Source organism: Astyanax mexicanus, chromosome 20, assembly GCF_023375975.1.
Source record: "Astyanax mexicanus isolate ESR-SI-001 chromosome 20, AstMex3_surface, whole genome shotgun sequence".
Classification (NCBI taxonomy): Eukaryota; Metazoa; Chordata; class Actinopteri; order Characiformes; family Acestrorhamphidae; genus Astyanax; species Astyanax mexicanus.
Window position 1 is genome coordinate 10,341,362 of NC_064427.1, and position 22,054 is coordinate 10,363,415.

Consider the following 22,054-nt stretch of genomic DNA (forward strand, 5'->3'; position numbering starts at 1 on the left):
TTCACAAAAAAATAGTCATTTAGATATTTTGGATATGTACATTTGAAATTTAAGTGGTGGGACAGGAAATGTACCAAAATCCTGGAATGTCCCAAAGGTACAAAATGTTGATTTGGGACGCAGCCAGTCAGAGCTGTAGTGCAGCTGGCTGGCGCCCCCTGTATCTGCTGAACCCTCAGTAGAGGAACTCAGATTATCCTCAGTCTGTCCTGCAGCTCGGCTCAGTAAATTAAAGGTAAAATAAAGAGAGATTAATAATGAGAGTTAAACATCATCATCTTTACCCCTCTCCATCATTCACACACCGCGTGGGCACAGTGTGAGCTGACGTCACCGCGCTCGTGCTCTTCAGAAGTGAGTCACGCAGTTAGTCAAAATCCCAAATCCCTCCCCCTCCCACCTCCAGCCAGGGAAAAGTGACGGAGTGTTGTTTACCAGCTGCGTCCACGCGCGCGGTGAGGTGAATATGGGGACAGGTGAGCTAAGGGGCAGGGTGGCAGGTTCTGAGGGCAGGACTGGCAGGACTGGCAGCTTCAGTGAGGTGAGTGGCTGTAAGATGCTGGTTTACTGACTGTGCTCTGATATTAGCTTCAGTTCCGACGCTGCAAAACTGAGCGTATTATGTAACTCAGAGATGAAGCGCAGGCTGCGCAGTGCTCCTCAGATTCACTGCATGGATTATATTATATATTTATCTATAGGTGTTAATTAGAGAATTATCCTGTGTTATAGAATAACAGTGTGCAGTGTGTTTAGCACTAGTTGTGTTGATGTAAAGTGTGACTCATTCATGTGAGACTGATACGCACCTTTTAAATTACCTCAATCCTAATGACCGGAAATACGCAACGCAATTAACTTTTAGATTTGATCTAAATGTGTTTCCCTCCAGTTTTATTATCATATACACTGTACATGTTATTATATATACTATCCACATTATCATATACACTTAACTCTATACACATCATATACACTATCCACATTATCATATACATTATATATATTATCATATACACTATATATTATCATATACACTTTCATATAACTATAGTGTTACATATTACCATATACACTTTACACATTATCATATATACTTTCATATAGTGTTATATATTACCATTTAAGCTATAAACATGATCATATACTCTATACACATTACCTTATACATTCTCATATAACTATAGTGTTACATATTACCATTTAAGCTATACACATGATCAAATACACCATACACATATCATATACACTACACATTACCGTATAAGCTATACACATTATCATTTACACATTACACATTATCATATACACTATGCACATTATTATATACACTTTCATATAACTATAGTGTTATATATTACCATATAAGCTATGAACATTATCATATACACTATACACATTATCTTATACATTATCATATAACTATAGTGTTACATATTACCATTTAAGCTATACACAGGATCAAATACACTAAATACATTATCATATACACTTTACACATTATCATATACACTATACACATTATCTTATACACTATACACATCTTATACACTATACACATTATCTTATACACTATACACATCTTATACACTATACACATTATCTTATACACTATACACATCTTATACACTATACACATTATCTTATACACTATACACATCTTATACACTATACACATTATCATATACACTATACACATTATCTTATACACTATACACATTATCTTATACACTATACACATCTTATACACTGTACACATTATCTTATATATAATATTATATACACTATACACATTATCTAATAACCTATACACATTATCATATACACTATACACATATCATTTACACATTACACATTATCATACACACTATGCACATTTTTATATACACTTTTATATAACTACAGTGTTATATATTACCATATAAGCTATAAACATTATCATACACACTATACACATTACCTTATACATTATCATATAACTATAGTGTTACATTTTACCATTTAAGCTATACACATTATCATATACACTAAATACATTACCATATACACTTTACACATTATCATATATACTTAACACATTATCATATACACTATACACATTATCTTAAACACTATACACATTATCTTATATATAATATTATATACACTATACACATTATCTAATAACCTATACACATTATCATATACACTATACACATTATCTAATAACATATACACATTATCATATACACTATACACATATCATATAAACTGTACATTACCATATGAGCTATACACATTATATACACTTTTATATAACTATAGTGTTATGTATTAACATATAAACTATAAACATGATCAAATACATTATACACATATCATATAAACTGTACATTACCATATGAGCTATACACATTATCATTTACACATTACACATTATCATATACACTATACACATTACCTTATACATTATCATATAACTATAGTGTTATATTTTACCATATAAACTATACACATTTAAACTATACACATTAATTTACAATATACACACTACAATACATATTATACATTTGGGTGAAAAAAAATATTGATATTTTTGTTAAAACATTGACACTCAACTTCCTAAGACTCGCCCCCAAAATTTGACAAGTTGTCACATTCTATAAAACCAACATTAATAAATTCATAAATACTGGTATTTGCCTATTTAGGAGTATTTTATTCAGGATCAATGCTGAGAGATACTGTTTTATATGACAGATGGTAATGAAGGGACTTGAAATGGAATTGAAATATGTGATGGGAACTGTCCCAATTTCTATATCAACACTTCAGACACTAAAATATCCACACTATTACTCAGGATGTGTACACTGTACACTTGTGTACAGTGTACACTTCATACAAGAAATAGGGTGTAGCATGCTAATTGGGACAGACACCACGCGAACGCTTAGTAGTGGTTGCCGGTTAAAACACGCCATTTGGATTTGGACTGCAGTATGCTGTGTGTCGTTAGGAGTTTATTTAGGAAAACTAACTTAAAGAGGTATTTGCACACACACACAATATGCGTGCGAAGCAGAGAGAGGAACGAGAGAGAGAGAGAGAGAGAGAGAGAGAGAGAGCTAAGCTAGAATTGCACAGCTGATGTAGGTTATGTTTATGATGAGCTAAGTAAGTTCATTATTAAGTTATTATAACTTTATGAATGAGGTTGCACTAATGAGTTAACCTACATATATAATTTGATAATTCTGCTGAGGTAGCTAATTAGCTAGCTAAATGTGTCACTAGAATAGGACTGCTGAAATATGCTTATGAAAATATTAGTATTTCTGAGATAAATGCATTAAATGCTTTGTACACTGAAAACAATGATGAGTAAAATTTACTTTAAAATGTTTTTGCAACTTTCTGCACTTGCTTTTTTTAAGTAAATTTAGTTTCAGATAAATTTAAGTAACTTCAACTTCAAACTTCAAGACTTTAATGTTACATAGAGTAAATAAGTGAACTGAACTTCAGTCAGTACTTTTTACTTAATTTCTGCATACAATATTACTGGAATCTAAATATTTTTAGTTAAAACACACATTCAAATAGTTACATAATCTCAAAGACTTATTGTGTAAACGTACCAAATCTCATTGTCTCAACACATGGATGGCATGTAATACGTTATTTTTAGTATACTAGTATAAATAATATATTTACATGCCATCCATGTGTTGAGATAATATGTGTAATATGTGCTTTTTAACTAAAAATATTTAAATTTCAGTATTTTTAATATATTATGTATCATAAATTATTTGAGTAATATTGTATAAAATAAATAATGTAATGAAATAATGCAGAACTTAAGTAAAGTTTACTAAAAGAAAGGATTGATTGAGCAAAAATAAATGAAGTAAAGTTTACTAAAAGAAAGTACTGACTGAAGTACAGTTCACTTATTTACTCTATGTAAAATGTAAGTCTTGAAACCGAGTTGAAGTTACTTAAATTAATCTGAAATTAAATTTACTCAAAAAAGCAAATGCAGAAAGTTGCGAAACGTTTTAAAATAAATTTTAATCATATTTTTTTTCAGTGTAGGTATGTAGGGATATATTAAAATGTTAAAGGTTTAATAAATATGCACATTGTAGATTTACAATTGAAAGTTCAGCTCATGTAACTTCGACCAAATGGTTCATTTTGTTTGGTTTCAACCAAAACATTTTATTTCGGTACATCCCTACAAATAAACAATACATAACATACACAATATACATACTGCTATATGTTACTCTACATATTATTCACATACATCTGTATAACAGGAAAACTAAACACATTATCGTTGTATATAAAACTACCACATATGCTGTACACATTATCCCACATGAAATACACATCATAATTCATGATATACACATCACAGACACCAGATACATCATACATGCAATAAAAGGATCATACACACTATACAGTGATGTAAAAAAGTATTTTCCCCCTTATTTAAGTCAGGTCAAGTAGTTTTATTGTCAATACTGCATATGTACAGGACATACAGAGAATTGAAATTACGTTACTCTCCTTCCCAATTTTACAGCAAGTACAGATAATAGATATAATAAAGGAGAATGGGAGACACTATGTGTACAATACAGCAGGGACACAAATAGACATACATGAGACAAAAACAAGGTGCAGTGGTATGGGGGAGGAATAGATATATAAATATAAGTAAATAAGTAAAAATAGATATATAATTATAATATAAAAGAGTGGGAGACACTATATGTTCAATACAGCAAGACACAATAAACATACGTAAGACAATAGTGCAATATTGATGGTGATTGAGATGGAATGACAGTAAAAATAGTAAATAACAGTAGTGCAAATAGGGTATATGGTATATAGCTTAAGGCTGGTAAAGTGAATGGGTGCGTAAGTCCTTAAAGTTCACAGTTTAATTAAGTGGAATTAAAGTGCATATTGACAGTGCAAGTATATCAGTAGTGCAGGTGTTGTGTAGTGCAAGTCCGTTTGGAAGGACTAATTTTTCAGATTATCAAACAAACTTATAATAATATCAGACAGATATAACCCGAGTAAAGACCTCAAGCTCAGGTGTACTTGGGTTCTGCAACAGGACAATGATCCAAAGCACACAAACAAGTCCACCTCTTAAAAGAACAAAATTAAGGTTTTGGAGTGGCCTAGTCAAAGTTAGTCACAGTACCTATATGCTCGAAAACCCTCCAATGTGTCTGAATTAAAACAATTCTGTATAGAAGTGTGGAACAAAATTTCTCCACAGAGATGTGAAAAGACTCATTACCAGTTATCGGTTAAGCTTGTTTGCAGTTGTTGCCGTGCAAACACTTTTTCACACAGGGCTAGATTGATTTGGATTTTTTCCCTTTAAAAAATGAAAATATTATTTAAAGTGTTTTTTATATTTACTCAGGTTATCTCTGTCTGATATTAAAGTTTGTTTGACAATTGAAAAAAAATATCAGTATGACAAAAAAGTCAACACAAAATAAATCTGTAGGGGGGCTAATTTTTTTTACGCCACTGTTTTGTACATGACACACTTCATTTGACATATTATACATGCATTATAATTGTAAACTAATTGTAATACTACACACTTATCATACTTACTGTACAAGTTGTTGTAAATGTCATACACATTACAATACATCCTATGCACATGATCATACACACCATACACATGATAAAATATCCTACATATTATATTATCGTACACGTGCAATCATTTATGCATGTTAATTACCTTTTTACTGTAACCTTATGTTATACACTTGTATACACTGTGTTCCAAATTGTTATGCAAAAAGTATTTAGGAGTGACAAGATACGATTTTTTTTGTTTGTGTGTTAAACTCAATGATGGTGATGTGTGTCAGGGCTCTTTATATCACTGAAAGCAATTGCAGACACCTGTGCTAATTAGTTTGGCAGGTGTGCCCAATTAAAGGCAAGACTACGTAAGAACGATGTCCCACATTATTAAGCAGCCTACATTTTCAGCCAAAATGGGAAAGAAAAGGATGTGTCGGCTGCTGAGAGACAACAAATTGTGGAGTGTTTAGGTTAAGGCATGACTACAATCAACATTGTATCAAGAAGTATGTAGCTGATTCAGAGCACACACGTGTGCGTGCTGATAAGGGAAAATTGAGGACTCTTTCCAACAGGCAATTACATCAGTTTAAAAGAGCAGCTGCAAAAAATGTCTTGTCATAGCAGCAGACAAGTTTTAGAAGCTGCTGGTGCCTCCAACGTCCCCCGAACAACTAGATGCAGGGTCCTTCCATCCTGTCGACCTCCTCTATCCACTGCACACAAGCAGAAACGGCTCCAGTGGGCCAAACAATACATGAAGACTGACTTAAAAACTGTTTTTTTTTTGAGTGCCGTGCAAAGCTCGATGGTCCAGATGGATGAAGTGGTGGATGGCTGGTTGATGGACATGCAACCCCATGCAAACTGTTTTGGGCTGGAATCATGGGGAGAAAGATTGTCGGCTCCTTTAGGATCTCTGAAGGGGTAAAGATGACCTCCATAATGTATGTGGAGTTTCTCAAACAGCACTTCCTGCCGTGGTTCAAGAAGAAGAAGAACCGTGCAACCGTGCAAGATCATTTTCATGCATGATAATGCACCGTCTCATGCTGCAAAGAACACATCTGCATCTCTGGCTGCTATAGGCGTAAAAGAGACAAACTTATGGTGTGGCCCCCATGCTCCCCTGACCTCAACCCTATTAAGAACCTCTGGAGCATCATCAAAAGGAGTGTCTATGATGGCGGGAGGCAGTTCACATCTTAGCAACAGCTCTGGGAGGGTATTCTGTCCTCATGCAAAACAATTAAAACAGATACCATCCAAAACCTGACAAATTCACTGGACGAGAGAGTTCAGAAGATCCTTTCGAACAAGGGGTCCTATGTGCAAATGTAACATCACCTAAAATAAAGTTTTGACTGGAAAGCTGTTTAATTTCAGTTTGTATAAACCTGCTAATGCTTATAATTTCACAAATGACAATTTTTTGTTCTTTATAAAAATGAAAAGGTTAAAAATCTCTGCTGTGCATAACAATTTGGAACATGCATTTTGAGTGCATTTTGAGTGTTTTATTTATTTTTTTAAATACAGTTATCATTGGCAGTTTCTTCAAAAACCTTTCAATTGTACTCTAATAGTTAATGACTGGAAAATTACAATGAGTGCAATTCATATAGGTAATCTTGGAAAATCTGAGAAAATATTATTTGCATAACAATTTGGAACACAGTGTACATATAATCATGCACTATATACACATAACAGAGGATGCCATTTTAAAATCTTGCACTGCATGGTGGGAAGCAGCCCAGCAGATGGCAGTGTATGACTGCAGTTATGAAGGCTCTTATCATTTCTGAGGAATGTGGAGATAAGATAGCGCATATAAATAATTGCATGTGCTGAGAGATGAACATGGAGGAAAGTACGGATGCTTTCCCAGCATCTTTATCAACCTGATAAAGTCTTGGCATTAACATTGTTTTGGTCTTTAGTATTATAAGGCAAGTATTAAATAAAGTAATAACAACAATATAAAACATTATTAAAATACTAATAAATCATTATCAAAACACATATATTCATACTACACAGTCATATTAGAATATTATGATCATTACTGGGGGTAGTGCTGCTGTTTCTCTGCATACTTAATTTTCCTACTTTTACCCTGCTCTTTAATGGTCAGGACCCTGCAGGACCACCACAGAGCATTATAAGAGGTATAATAATGGTGGTGGGTCATTCTCAGCACATGGTGTATGATGGTGTATTGGTGAGAAACAGATGGACTACCATCTGTAATCATAAAAATATAAAATGCTTCTATATGGTAATTGGAGCTCATGGCAAAAATGGAGATAAACTATGGACTATGCGTTTGTGTGTGTGTCGTATCTAGTGTTTAGTATGTATCTAGTATATGTTACATACAGTTTATTGCTTTACTGCAGATGGAGGTGAACCGAGGGAAAGATGCTGGCATGTGCCTTTGTGGTCAGTGCGGCCTGCTGGATTTTTCCGGGCAGAAGACCCGAGGAGCACAGATGGCTGAAAGAACCTATCAGCTTCAGAGTGAGGTGGGTTTAAACGTCAGTCTGACCAGTAATAGCCCTTGCAGGGGTTTATGCTGTTTTTTTTTCTGTGCTATGACCATTGTTGGAGGCATAGCATTGATAAGTATTGATGATTTTGCAGCACCACTACTGCGCTTGACATTTGTTCAGCAAGGTCATCTTGACCAAGACAGATACTAGAGCTGGGCGATATGGCCCTAAAATAATATCCTGATATTTCTGGGTATTTATGTGTTAATGATATTCATCGCAATATGACAAAACTTTTAGGAATATTCTACTGCAACAAAATAAATGTTACATTTTTATTTAGTTAAATTACTTAAAAAATAATAATAATGTAACAAAAAAATGTACATAAAAATAATGAAATGAAGCAAAACAATAATACAAAAATACACTTAAAGCTTCACAGTAGGCATTGTTTTCGCTTTTTTGTCATACTGATATTTGTCTGATAATCAAATAAACTTTAGAAAAAGATAACCTGAGTAAATATAAAAAAACTTTTTAAAAATTTTAAAAGATAATTTTATTTATTATAGAAAAAAACTAAAATATGCTTACCAATCTAGCCCTGTGTAAAAAAAAAATTGTAGCCTAAATCTAATAACTCGGTTGTGTCACTCTTTACGGCAAAAACTGCAATCAGACGCTGGGGATAACTGGCAATGAGTCTTAGAAACTCTCTTTGGAGGAATTTTGTTTCACTCTTCTGTACAGAATAGTTTTAATTCAGCCACATTAGAGGGCTTTCCAGCATGAACCTCCTGTTTAAGATCATCCACAGCATCTCAATCCGACTTTGACTAGGACACTACAAAACCTTCATTTACTTTTTTTTAAGTCATTCAGAGGTGGACTTGTTTGTGTGCTTTTGATCGTTGTCCTGCTGCAGAACCCAAGTACACCTGAGCTTGAGGTCACAATAAGATGGCTGGACATTCTCCTTCAGGATTGTCTTGTAAAAAAAAAAGAATTTCGGGTTTCACCAATTACAGCAAGTTGTCCAGGCTCTAAAGCTGCAAAGCAGCCCCAGACCATCACACTACCACCACCATGTTTTACATTCAATATGGTGTTCGTTTTCTGAAATTATTTGTTAGTTTTATGCCAGATGTAACGGGACACACAACTTCCAAAAACTTCCACTTTAGTCACGTCAGTCTAAAGAATATTTACACAAAGTCCTGAGGATCATCAAGATGTTTTTTGGCAAATGTGAAAAGGGACGTTGTGTTCTTTTTGTTAAGCAGTGTGTTTTTTTAGTCTTGGAACCAGTCTCTATCTTATTACTGAATCATTAACACTGACCTTAACTGAAGCAAGTGAGACCTGGAGTACTTTAGATGCTGGATAATTTGTCCATGCTCTTTTGTATGGCGTCACATCAATGTCAAAAGTCGAGGGCGCAAAAATATCAGGTGAAAAAAAATTAACCAGTGTGTTTTAACACTTTGTGTGTAAATGAACTTCTTGTGAGCACAAATGTGAAACTAGCGAGCAAAAAAAAAAGGGAATCGTGTGCGCGATGAAGAAAATGTTGCTCTCGAGCTTCATTTTTCTCCTCTCGGGTGCTTTTTTTCCTTGCGCGCTGTGTGAATTACCTGCTGCAGCAGTTTGTGCTCGACTGAGTGTTTTGCGATTGTGTTTTGAAAGGGGTGGTTTTGACAGTTTGGGGGCGGGGCCAGGGTCACCTCCCTCAGCGAACGCTATTGGCTGATATCTCCAGGGTTTTTGACGGGTCGCCTACCTCCACGAGCTGGAGGAGTGTGAAAAAAAAGGACGGCAGGAGAGTTAGCAAGCCGGCTATGCTAACATCCAAACAACCCGCTCTTTGGCGCGCTGGCTCTGTCTGCCCGGGTTTAGTGCCTGGAGCGACCGGCTCTCGCCTGGAACAACTGGCTCTCGCCTAGAGGTGGAGGTAGGCGGTCCGTCACAAACCCTGGAGATATCAGCCAATAGCCTTCGCTGAGGGAGGTGACCCTGGCCCCGCCCCCAAACTGTCAAAACCACCCCTTTCAAAACACGAACGCAAAACACTCAGTCGAGCACAAACTGCTGCAACAGGTAATTCACACAGCGTGCGAGGAAAAATGGAGAAAAATGAAGCTCGAGAGCAACATTTTCTTCAGCACGCACACAATTCCCTTTTTGTTGCTCGCAAGTTTCACATTTGTGCTCACAAGAAGTTAATTTATACACACAAAATGTTAAAACATGCTGGTTAATTTTTTCCACCTGGTATTTTTGCGCCCTCGACTTTTGAAAATGATGTGACACCATACTTTTGGATAATTTCGGTCGGCCGGCCACTCCTGACAGATCTCAATGACTTTGTTTTCTCATCTGTTATTGAATTTGTTTATATTGGGGGAAAATGGGTTGCTTTTTGAGACCTTTTAGCTGCATCGTGTTCAAAATTTCTATTTATGTGATTTCTTGATTCTACAGGTCTGGCGGTAATCAGGCCTGGTTTTGGGTAGTGAGATTAAACTCAGCTTTCCATAAAGTGTGTTTGATCACAGTTAATTTATGGGGCAAACAATTTTCACGAAGGGTTAGAATGTTTTTTTATTTTTACCCGTAATTAATAAATTCATCCTTTAAAAGGAGATTTTTGTATTTACTCAGGTTATATTTGAGGTATTTGAAATTTGTTTATATATGACAAAAATGCAAAAATAAAACTAATCTGTAGGGGGGCAAATACTTTTTCATGCCACTATATATGTCACATATATCTAACCCGTACCATATTTTTATTTGTGTGCTCTATATACAATTATTTTCTATCAAACACACTGAAATATCATTTCCACTGAAAAACATGCTCTTCTACAAAATGCATTTATTAAGCATACCATGTGGCATAAACATAAAGAGAACAACATGTATTTCAGCATGTGCACTCATTTACAGTACTGTCTCACACTAACAGCACTAACAAGCACTGGGTGCCTGAAATCAGTCATACCATTAATTCTGAACAGAGCAGAGAGGAGGTTATAGTAGGTGATAGTGAGCTACTACTGCACAGTAAACTAATTGATGATGCTTTAACAGCAACACACTCATCACACACATCTAAACTTAATCAGCAGTTACTACGAGTCATACCACAACAACATTACGACAGTAACAACAAAAACAACAATTACTGTAGCAGAAAGCCTTAAGGAAAAGACTGCAATGCATTATAGTGCTAGATATCCACTGCTGAATAAATATATATTTCTAACATAATAATTCAACTTTCAGTGCCTTAAAGAAGTATTTGCCCCCTTACAGATTTTTTTTCATCAAACAAACTTTATTATCAGACTAATATAACCTGATTAAATACAAAAAACAGTTTTTAAATGATATTTTCATATTAAGGGAAAAACTAACCAAACCAACCTGGCCTTTTGTGAAAAAGAATTTGCCCCTAAACCTAATTCATGGTTCCATCAATTACAGTAAATTGTTCAGGTCATATTGCACCAAAGCAGCACCAGGCCATCAAACTACCACCATGTTTGACTGTCAGTATTTTCACTATGATCTGCTTTATCTAAATTTATGTGTTAGTTTTATGCCAGATGTAACGGGATGCACACCTTCCAAAAAGTTCCACTTTTGTCTCAGCAGCCCACAGAATATTTCCCAAAGTCCTGAGAATCATCAAGATGTTTGTTGGCAAATTTGAGATGGGCCATCATGGTCTTTTTGGTCAGCAGCCTTTTTTGCCTTTGAACTTTTCCATTGAATCAAGAACGCTGATCTTAACTGAGGTGGGGGAGATTTGCAGTTCTTTAGATGTTGTTCTGGGTTCTTTTGTGACCTCTTGGATGAGTTGTCCATGCCCTTTTGTTGTAAATTCAGTGGGCCAGTCACTCCTGGGGAGGTTCACCAGTGTTCCATATTATCTCCATTTGTGAATAATATCTCTCACTCTTTGCTGCTTAATGTTGTCAGAAAGGTTCTATTAAAGTGAATTCTTTATTCTATAGGTCTGACAGTAATCAGGCCTGATTGTGGTGAGTGAAATAGTGCTTAGCTTTCCAAACAAAAGGTGGTTAATCAGAGTTCTTTAATGGGAGAGGGCAAATAATGTTTCACATACCACCAGGTTGGTTTAGTTTTTTCTTCATAATTGAAAATATCATTTAAAAACTGCTTTTATATATTTTTATCTGTTATTAAAATTTGTTTGATAATCTGAAAAATGTTTAAATACTTTTTCACAGCAATGTATAAAAAATATGAAAATAAATCTTGTATGTAGTTATAATATACAGCTTTGAAAACAATTTAAAGACCACAGTTTCTGAATCAGTTTCTCTGATTTTGCTATGTATATATGTTTGAGTAAAATGAACATTGTTGTTTTATTATATAAACCACGGACATTTATATAAACATTTCTCCCAAATTCCATTTATTTGCAGAAAATGAGAAATGGCTGGAATAACAAAAAAGAGGTTTTCAGAAAAAGAGCTTTCAGACCTCAAATAATGCAAAGAAAACAAGTTCATATACATAAAGTTTTAATAGTTCAGAAATCAGTATTTGGTGGAATAACCCTGGTTTTTAATCACAGTTTTTATGCATCTTGGCATCATGTTCTCCTCCACCAGTCTTACACTCTGCTTTTGGATAATTTTATGCCTTTACTCCTGGTGCAAAAATTCAAGCAGTTCAGCTTGGTTTGATGGCTTGTGATCATCCATCTTCCTCTTGATTATATTCCAGAGGTTTTCAATTTGCTAAAATCAAAGAAACTCATTATATTTAAGTGGTCTCTTATTTTTTTTCCAGAGCTGTATGTACATATACACATTTTCTATGTTATTACATATGTTATAAACATATATCTTCATATATGCAGAGCAGAGAATGTATGTATGTGTTAATAATGTATTCCCTTATATGTTATATAAATGGAAACACCACTTTTTATTTTATCCCCCTGATGTTTGACAGAACAGCCTATTTTAAATATTTTGGCATACAGATATTTTGGTGTGTCTACCCCAAGCAGGATAGAACTGTACTGAATTAATACTGTTTGGATGAATTCGCCGCACTGTTTATAGACTGTTACAGCGGGTGCCCCTTGTTGTGAAGTTAGCACTCACTCTGCTCACAGATGAGTTGTTCATGTACAGTAGGTGCAGGAATCAAAGTATAGATTTATAGCAGGGGTGTCCAAACTACGGCCCGCGGGCCATTTGCGGCCAGTTTCTTTTTTTGGAAATTCAAATTTTAGAAATAGAATGAAAGTTGGCCCGCTGTTAAGCAGGTTTTTATAATGTGAGATTCAAAGTTGGGAACGCTAGGTGTCAGAAACGGGCCAAAGGAGAGAGTGTGCATTTCTAGCGCAGAAAAACGGGGCAAAGAGTCTAAAAGCAGAGAGAGTGTGCATTTCTAGCGCAGAAAAACAGGGCAAAGGGTCTAAAAGTGGAGAGAGTGCGCATTTCTAGCGTAGAAAAACGGGCCAAAGAGTCTAAAAGCAGAGAGAGTGCGCATTTCTAGCACAGAAAAACGGGCCAAAGAGTCTAAAAGCGGAGAGAGTGTGCATTTCTAGCACAGAAAAACGGGGCAAAAGAGTCTAAAAGTTGCCGTAATTAAACAGTTTTATATTAAGAGACATCATGAAATTAAACATCAATTTGAAAAATCTTAGTTTACACAACACTGTCAAAGATAAAGATAGTTAGTAAAATGGTGTGTAAATGAAATAATCAGGAAAAAAGTATTATTTAAAGTGGTATATTTCATTATTTGAGTCTGTGGCCCGTGACTTCCAATATATTTCTCCTTCTGGCCCCCAACAAAAAAAGTTTGGACACCACTGATTTACAGTCATTAAGGAATTCTAAAATTGGGGGATCTTACACAGTGCAGCTCATCTCCTGCTGACCCGAGTGTTAACTGATTAAAATTGCACTCTCAGCAGCCCAGGTATTTAAATGGTGTGTGTATGTGGAGCACCAGATGTGTCGTAGCGCTCACCAGAGCAGCCCATCCAGCCGTGCTCCAGATGTGCAGTCCCAGGAGACCAATTTCACCCACCACAGAGAGGCTTTTGTGAGAGTTTCAGCCACATGGCCGAACCAGAAACACACACATGCGCGCACACACACGCACACATACTCCAGCAGTATAGAATTTATATGTATTCATTTGTATAAATCAGATATTTACGGCATCTTAAATGTATACTTTTGAAAATAAAGGTGCTAAAAGGTTCTGTAGGAGCAGTACTGTAGAAAAGCATTGGAAATGTTCCATAAAGAAGTATTTCTGTAATTGAGATGTGAAGAGTGTGAAGAACCTTTAAATTGGTAAAGAACCTCTACATCCATCTTTCTTAAAGGAGAACGCTGGTGTAAAATGGACTTTTGGTGTAGTAAAACATAATAAAAAGGGTACCACTTTAAAATAAGACTACCTTAATAAAGGGTTTATAAATGGTTTACAATTACTTTATTAATAGTTACTAATTAGGTTGTAAATGCCTTAAAAATCAATAATAATAATAATCAGTTATAACACATAATTAGAAATGGCAACACTATAGATATAGGCTGTGAGTTCACTATTTGGCAAACAACAGATCATTGTTGCCCTTTTTACGTATGTGTTACAACTGATTATTAATGATTTTAAAGGCATTTACAACCTAATTAGTAACCATTAATAAACTCATTGTAAACCATGTATACACCCTTTATAAAGGTAGTCTTATTTTAAAGTGGTACCATAAAAAGTACTAACCTTTGATGAATAGCACACCTCCGTTCTCCCACAGCGTTCCGAGATTCAGAATTTTAACAGTTTGTCCAAACACCCTTTAGACTGTGTGACACAGGGCATAATGTGCCCCGATAAATTCTACTTCTTCCACTTCTTCCACCGTTATTCAGGCTCAAAGTAGCTCCACATCTCCTTGCTAGAATCCGGAGAGCCCTGACATTTAAAACAAGGCATTAATAACTTAAAAAGTGCACAAAACGCTTATTAAAAAACACTGTTTACATCCCATAACGCTAGCTTCAGCTACATTTAGCCGCCATCACTGAACTGAAAATAACATAGACATATATATACATGGACTCTGCATAGCCTGCCTCCTGGTGTTGGCTGCTACGCTATGCAGAGTCTATGTGTATATATATATATTTATGTCTATGTTATTTTAGGCAATATAAATATAATATAACATAGGCAATATAATACTGTGAACATTTAGTTGCTTTGACCCGATTTCCTCCATTTTTGCATTTTTGCAAGACAACAACAACTCCAGTAGAGTCTAAATATATTTAAAAATGTGTTGTTTTTGAAGGAAAATTGGCTTTCCATCTTTAAAAAGGTCAATCTTGTAAGAACTGTTGAGTTCTTCAAGTCAAGTCAATATTCTGCAGCATCTGTTTGTGCTTTAATGTTCAGCTGTTTCTTAGGTATTTTCATCAGGAGCATAATGGGAAATAATGTAAAAAATATATATATATTAAATGCAGTCTTACAAATAGTGACCCTATAAGGTTGGCAGTCTTTGCAGGGTAATGACTGATGTTTTCTTTAGTCTTTTCATTAGTCATCCAGTGACCCAAAATGTAGTTGATGACTGCAGTAAAGCCAGACACACCCAGACTCAGTTACTTCAGCCCTGTTAAGTATAAACATCATTAAAAAGAACTTTTCCTGCAATCTGAAGTAGAGCTAAGATGTCTCAATGAGCAGAGCACACTCTACAACTATCAGAACAAACTTCAGAAGAGAAAGAAAATTATCCAATGTTTTGGTCTAGAACGGGTTACAATGCCATTTCCAGAGCTCTGGGACTCCAGTAAACCACAGTGAGAGCAATTATCTCTTAATAGAGGAAACTTGGAACAAAAGCAAATCTTCCCAAAAGTGTCAGAATAGCCAAAATTCTTCCAAAAGAACCAGAAGGATTTATCCATGAATTCACAAAAGAAGCCAGACAATCATCTGAGGACCTACAGGCCTCACTGGCTTCAGATAAGGTCAGAATTCACTGTCCAGTATCAGGGAAAGATGGGTGAAAAGAGGAGCATAAAGACTATTACATATATATATATATATATATATATATATATATATATATATATATATATATATATATATATATATTAGCAATCTGTAGAGCTCAATTGCTGATTGCACAGCTGGATTTAGGTTGTGTCAGTGGGCTTTGATATCGTAAGCACGCGAAAGGCATGTACCAATTTTCGTAATAATTCATGTGTTTCGATATGTTTTGGGCCAATCAGTGTGTCACCTGCCATTCCCTTTTAGAAACAGGTGTGCTTTGACTTTGGCGCATTAGTATCTTAACAGCGAGGAGCTTTGTGTCGCTCAACTGAGGATACTGACCTGCTTGTTCATGCTGTTAAAGTATGCCAGTAGCTCTTTTAAGGAACAGCAATGTTAATTTATTCTTTATTCTGTATATTGTTAAGTTAGAAGTGGGGTTTGCGCTCTGCAGCTGGGCATAGTAAACAAAAGTTCAATAATTTTTTTTTGTAAAATAAAAGTTTAGTAAAGATGGTAATTATAGTCTGTCGGTTATCAGATTCACAATGTAGCATCTCCCCCACAACCCCTCAGGCAATGTCAGAGCCCTCTTGGGGTTAAGGACCCCTGGTTTAGAGGTTAATGAGGTTAAAGGTTAGAGGTTTCTTTTTTGATTAACTAGTTTAAAAACTGTTTAGGTGGTCAGGCTTCTGCTGTTACACCTCCATTTTAATCTCTTTCATCCTATTTCTCAAGAGCAATTGTTTTAAACTCAGCAACACTTAACTAGATCACTTATTGCAAGATTACTTTTACACGAATAGCTTAATTAAAGTCTAAATTACACCTGCTTACTAGAATTAGTCTGCATACTAGATTTATTTTATGTTAGCCAATGTTAGACTGGTTAACCAGAGCAAGATTAATTGATATTTACAGTGTTATTCGTGAAAGCTTGAATGAGCACTGTAGCTAAACTAGCATGCTAGGCTAAAGTTGTCATGTTTGTCACAGTATCATGCTGCGTTCAATTTACCTCAGATATTGGAGCTTGGAATGACAACACAGCAGAATATATTGTGTTCGGAAAAGTGCGCCTTAAACATCTTAAACCTGCAAAATGCATGTACTAGTGCTCTGACTTTGGTGGATTAGTATTTTAACAGCGCAGCGCTTCTGCGCTTCTCAACAGAGAAAACAGACCTGCTCTTATTTTATTTAGTATTCTGTTTATTGTTGATGTAAAAGTTTGTGGTGTGTGCTCTGCTACGGGTTCTTGTGTGTGTGTCACAAGTGAGGATTAACATGCTGCACACCAGCATTGTCAAGATAGCAATGAACATCTGTTTCTTGACTGTTGTCTAGGTTGATTTTAGTCAGTGGTGCACCTGTTGTTTCTGTTGCCAACATAGCAACACTCCAGAAATTTACCGACCACCACACAAATCAATGTAGATATATTCACCATGCACTGGGTATAAGATAGGGCCCAAAGTGTTGGAATAAAATCATGTAAATCCTTCAGTCTGCTCCCATCATCTCGAGGGTATGGTGTAAGGTGTTCGGGATTGCTGTCCTAAAGGTCCACTAGGTAAGATTGAGATTTTGTGCTCGTGGGCTCCCCCTACAGTTGCAGAGTGTAATAAATGTTTCATTAGAACTAAAGGCCGGAAAGCAGGTCGCAGTTCTCTCGAGCGTTGGTTGCAGCCGCCTCGGAAAACTTACAGAGTCTGATTTGAGCTCAGAGGAGCTCCGGCACAGACACGAGAGCACCGCTATTCCTCCTATTACACCTCAATGCAGCGCTGCAGTGAGTGTCAAGCTGTAGTTTTACTTTTTTAAAAAGATCAAAAATCAAGGAAATCCTACCTAGTGCTGCTTTAAGTGTTCTTGTTCTGGTGTTCCAAAAAAAGAAAACGGTGTTCAATGTTAATTAAGGTTTTAGACTTGGCACACGGAAAACAGGGAGCAGCAATGGTTATCATAAGTTGTGAGGTGCTATCTTGTGAGTGAGGTTGAATACTGGCCTGCATGCTCATGACAAGGCAAGGTGAATTATCTATGAGTGCCATTATCAGCCGGTAATGCACTGTAATCGAAGCTCTCCATGTATTACTCCACCACATACAGGTAACCTTGCTCAAATGCAGCACTTACAAGCCAAACAGTGCAGCTACAAACAGATCAGCAATGGAACAATTTTAACTCGCAGAGTGTTTGTAATCAAACAAATCGATTTTCTCATCCTCTTTAATTCAAACATTATTAATAAACAGTGATAATGGAACTGTGGTATAAGTGCAGTAATACACTCGAGGTTCATGCTATAATGTGTAATATTGGCACTGCTGTGCCACTCTTTGGCACTCGGCCTTCAGCAGTGCCAATATTACACGATATAGCACTTCCTCTCGTGTATTATTGCTTAATCAATCCACAGACACATTATGGACAGATAATTAGGGGAGTAGACACAGTATATATTTTGACAAAAAGTACCAACAATACTATTGAGTATATTTCAATTTTAGAGGCTTCACCGTTCAAAGACCTGAGCATTGTTATCTGTAGAATAGACTTTAAATTAAAATAGACAAGTTTGAAAGTAGGATTAGATTTTAGAGCTTTTTTTAGTCTTTTTATGCATTATCAGTGTTTATAGTATAAACTTATCCATTCAATAATTTTCAAAGTGTGGACAGCTGTAAAAGAAATGAAGAATGATTTCTGTTTTTATTGTAATTTTTCAGAAGGAGCATTGTGGAGATATTGAAACATTTGCATAATATCACATTTTATAGAGTTAATACTGTTATGAAGAACCTTATAATGAGTTTATCTTACTTTCTGGGGAGAAAGAAGAGTGTGTGTGTGTGTGTGTGTGTGTGTGTGTGTGTGTGTGTGTCTGTTAGGCGTCCATGTTTTACTGACTGGAGTGTGTAGTTCTGTTACCATGGTGAGCAGCTCAGCAGGCTGGACGATCTGATTGGCTGGAATCTCGACATAGGCATAGTATGCAAGCTGCTCACTCGTCCAATAGAGAGAGAGCAGTGGGGTTGCTGTTGCTATGGGCAGTCAGACAGTCTGTCTCTCTATTTCTCTCTCCCTCTCTCTCTCTTTCTGTCTCTCTCTGTCTCTCTCTCTCTATCTCCGCTCATCTGGAACGGCCTTGTCTATCTTGTCTGTCTCTTCTCTGCTCGTCCACCCTGTCCTTTTCCATGCTGTCCAGTCGTTCTGGTCAGTGATAAAAGGATGGGCGAGAGAGCAGAGGTCTTTCTCTCTTTCTCTCTCTCCTCTTGCAGTAGGTGCTATGCGCAAAACGTCACGTAGACAAGAACCCAAGAACCCCCCCCATCCAAGCCCACCAATCCAATACCCCTCTCCCAGTGCTTTCTCCAGTCTGGGTCTAGTGCTCAGTCACTCAGCTCTCAGCTGCCGGGGCTACTCAGCTGTGCCGGAACAGTCTACTCAGTATACACACACACACACACACACACACACACACACACACACACACACACACACAGACCAAACACAAACTTAATTATGCAAAACTATTCCCCTGTTCTTCTTTTCCCTGTCTTCTCCTCCCTTCTTGTCTTCATTTCTCCTCTCCTTCTCTTTTCCTCTCATCCCTTTTCTGTTGTACTTTTTTTTATCTTTTCTCATTTTATTCTCATTTACCTTCTCATTTCTTCTTGTCTCTTCTCTTATCTTGTTTTCTCTTCGCCTTCTGTTTCTTTTCTTCGCATCTCCAGTCTTCTTTTTTATTTCTCTCCTCATCTGTTCCTCTTTTCTTCTTTATTTTTTTTTTTCAATTATTTGTCTACACATTCTTATCTTGTTTATTTTCTTTTTGTTCTTTTTATTTATATCTTTCTTGCTCATCTGTTCTCCTCTGTTTTCTCCTCTCTCATGTTTTGTCTCAGGCTTTCCCTTCCCTTCTTCTCTTTTTTCTTATTTCCCACCTATTCTCTTCTGTTGTCTCTTATTTTATGTTTCTCTTCTCTTGTCCTCTTGTCCTTTTTTCAAAATCAGAGCTTCTCTTGTCTCTTCTTTTCACATTTGTTTCCCCCCGGCCCTTGTTTTATCTTTCACCCATTCTCTTTCCTTTCCTCTCTACTGCTTTCTTATTGTCTGAGTGACTCCTTAACCAGGCAATTCTAAACTTTAATAAAAACCCAGGAAGTCAGGAATTAAGAAAGGGGGGAAACCCTTTTTCACAGTTCACATCACTGCTCATATTAGATACAATACAACGTATGATATGTGCAATTTTCTGCAAATAATATTTGATTTTGTCCATTTTTAGAAGAGTATCTAAAATGCGGGCATGAAGTGCATTAATCTGACTTTCTGTATCTAATAGTTCCACTGTATTGTCAGCAAATGTAAAGGCTCTGACTGTTTATGAGTGTGATATTAGAGCCTGGCTGGGATTTAAAAGCTGCTTTAGAAGCTGTAAGACAAGCTACAGTGACAAATGTTGGGCATTAGATTATGAGCCTGGGATTTATTATGATCTGCTGAGACTGTTGATTTGAAGCTGAATATGTTGCTGCAGCACCTTTAAATCTGTATGGACGGTCCAGCATGGCGATAAATGTAACGGGTATGGAATGAGCCTCATCTGATATGGATGTGCCAAGTTTAAGAGCCAGAAATATGTCAAAATCTCAAAATAGAGACTGAGGGCCCTGTTTTAACAATCTATAGTGCACTTGGTAATTGCGCTTTGCGTACCTCGATTTAGGGGCGTGTCCTGTGTCATTGGTATCGCGAGGCTGCGAAAAATACGCCTTGCGCAGCTCCAACGGCGCAAAAGGCGTGTTTTAATTCCCTTAATTATTCATGGGCGTGTTTTGGGCGTAACGTGAATTAAACCAATCAGTGTGTTTGTATCCAGCCCCTTTAAGAGGCAGGTGCGCTCTGATTTCAGTTAAAAAAAAGTTATTTTATTCTTTATTTTGTTTATTGTTTATGTAAAAACTGGATTTGCAACGCTGATTATTATTCAAGCAATCGATTATTTACACTGGAGGGGGACCCTCATTTACAATGCGCTGAGCATTTACAGTTTAAAAGGGATTCAAAATATATATAAAAAAATTGTAATAAAATAAAAGACAAATAGACAAATAAAATACATACGTAAAAAAAGGAAAAATAGGACATTTTAAAAAGATCATAAAAATCAACATAAAAGGTAAAGAATTAATATCGTATGAAGAAAATAATAATAGCAGTGAAAGTGAAGTAAAACATGGGAATCATGGGGAAAACAAATATATATATATATATATATATATTATATAATTTTTTTTAAATTATTTTATTAATCAAATGATAACATATATATATATATATATAATTATTGAATCATTTGATTAATAAAATAATAAAAATTATTTAAAAGAAAAAAAATAATATAAAATAAAAACTCATTAAAAAACTCATCTAAAACAATCACAGCCTTTTTGATAATAAAATAATACAAGTTATATATAATAATAAAAGTAAAAATAATAAAAGTTTCAGTTAGTTTCAGTTTCAAATCATGAAAACAGCTCACCAAAACCTCAACCTCTCCTTTATATTTCACAATATTTACTTACAGGTCCTTACAGGTACTTTACTTATACTTACAGGTCCTTACTTATTTTTGTTTAACTGAACTGAGTTTTATATTATTTATTGCCTTGCGTTGAATTCAGCTCCGCGCTGCGAAAAAAAAAGAGAGAGAGAGAGAGGCGCAGCGTAAATATGTAGCTATAGTAAGTTTAATAACATGAATTTTACTACACTTGTCCGACCATATTTATTAAAATGTTTTTTTTTGGAAGACAGAGTTTATTCTGCCCGCAATGCCGCGC

The 22,054-nt window shown here is 35.7% G+C and overlaps 1 protein-coding gene and 1 long non-coding RNA gene across 2 annotated transcripts in view; both read left to right on the forward strand.

Annotated features, from left to right (window-relative positions):
* Nucleotides 1–412: 412 nt before the first annotated feature.
* The window catches only part of kdm6bb (lysine (K)-specific demethylase 6B, b), a 79,523-nt gene continuing 57,881 nt past the window's right edge, over nt 413–22,054 (forward strand). Inside the window, exons 1-2 of the mRNA XM_022667232.2 lie at nt 413–541; nt 8,028–8,153. The gene's annotated coding sequence lies outside the window, so the exon portion shown is untranslated. The remainder of the gene's footprint in view (nt 542–8,027; nt 8,154–22,054) is intronic.
* The window catches only part of LOC125784791 (uncharacterized), an 83,814-nt gene continuing 75,370 nt past the window's right edge, over nt 13,611–22,054 (forward strand). Inside the window, exon 1 of the long non-coding RNA XR_007427349.1 lies at nt 13,611–13,708. This is a non-coding gene — a long non-coding RNA (uncharacterized LOC125784791). The remainder of the gene's footprint in view (nt 13,709–22,054) is intronic.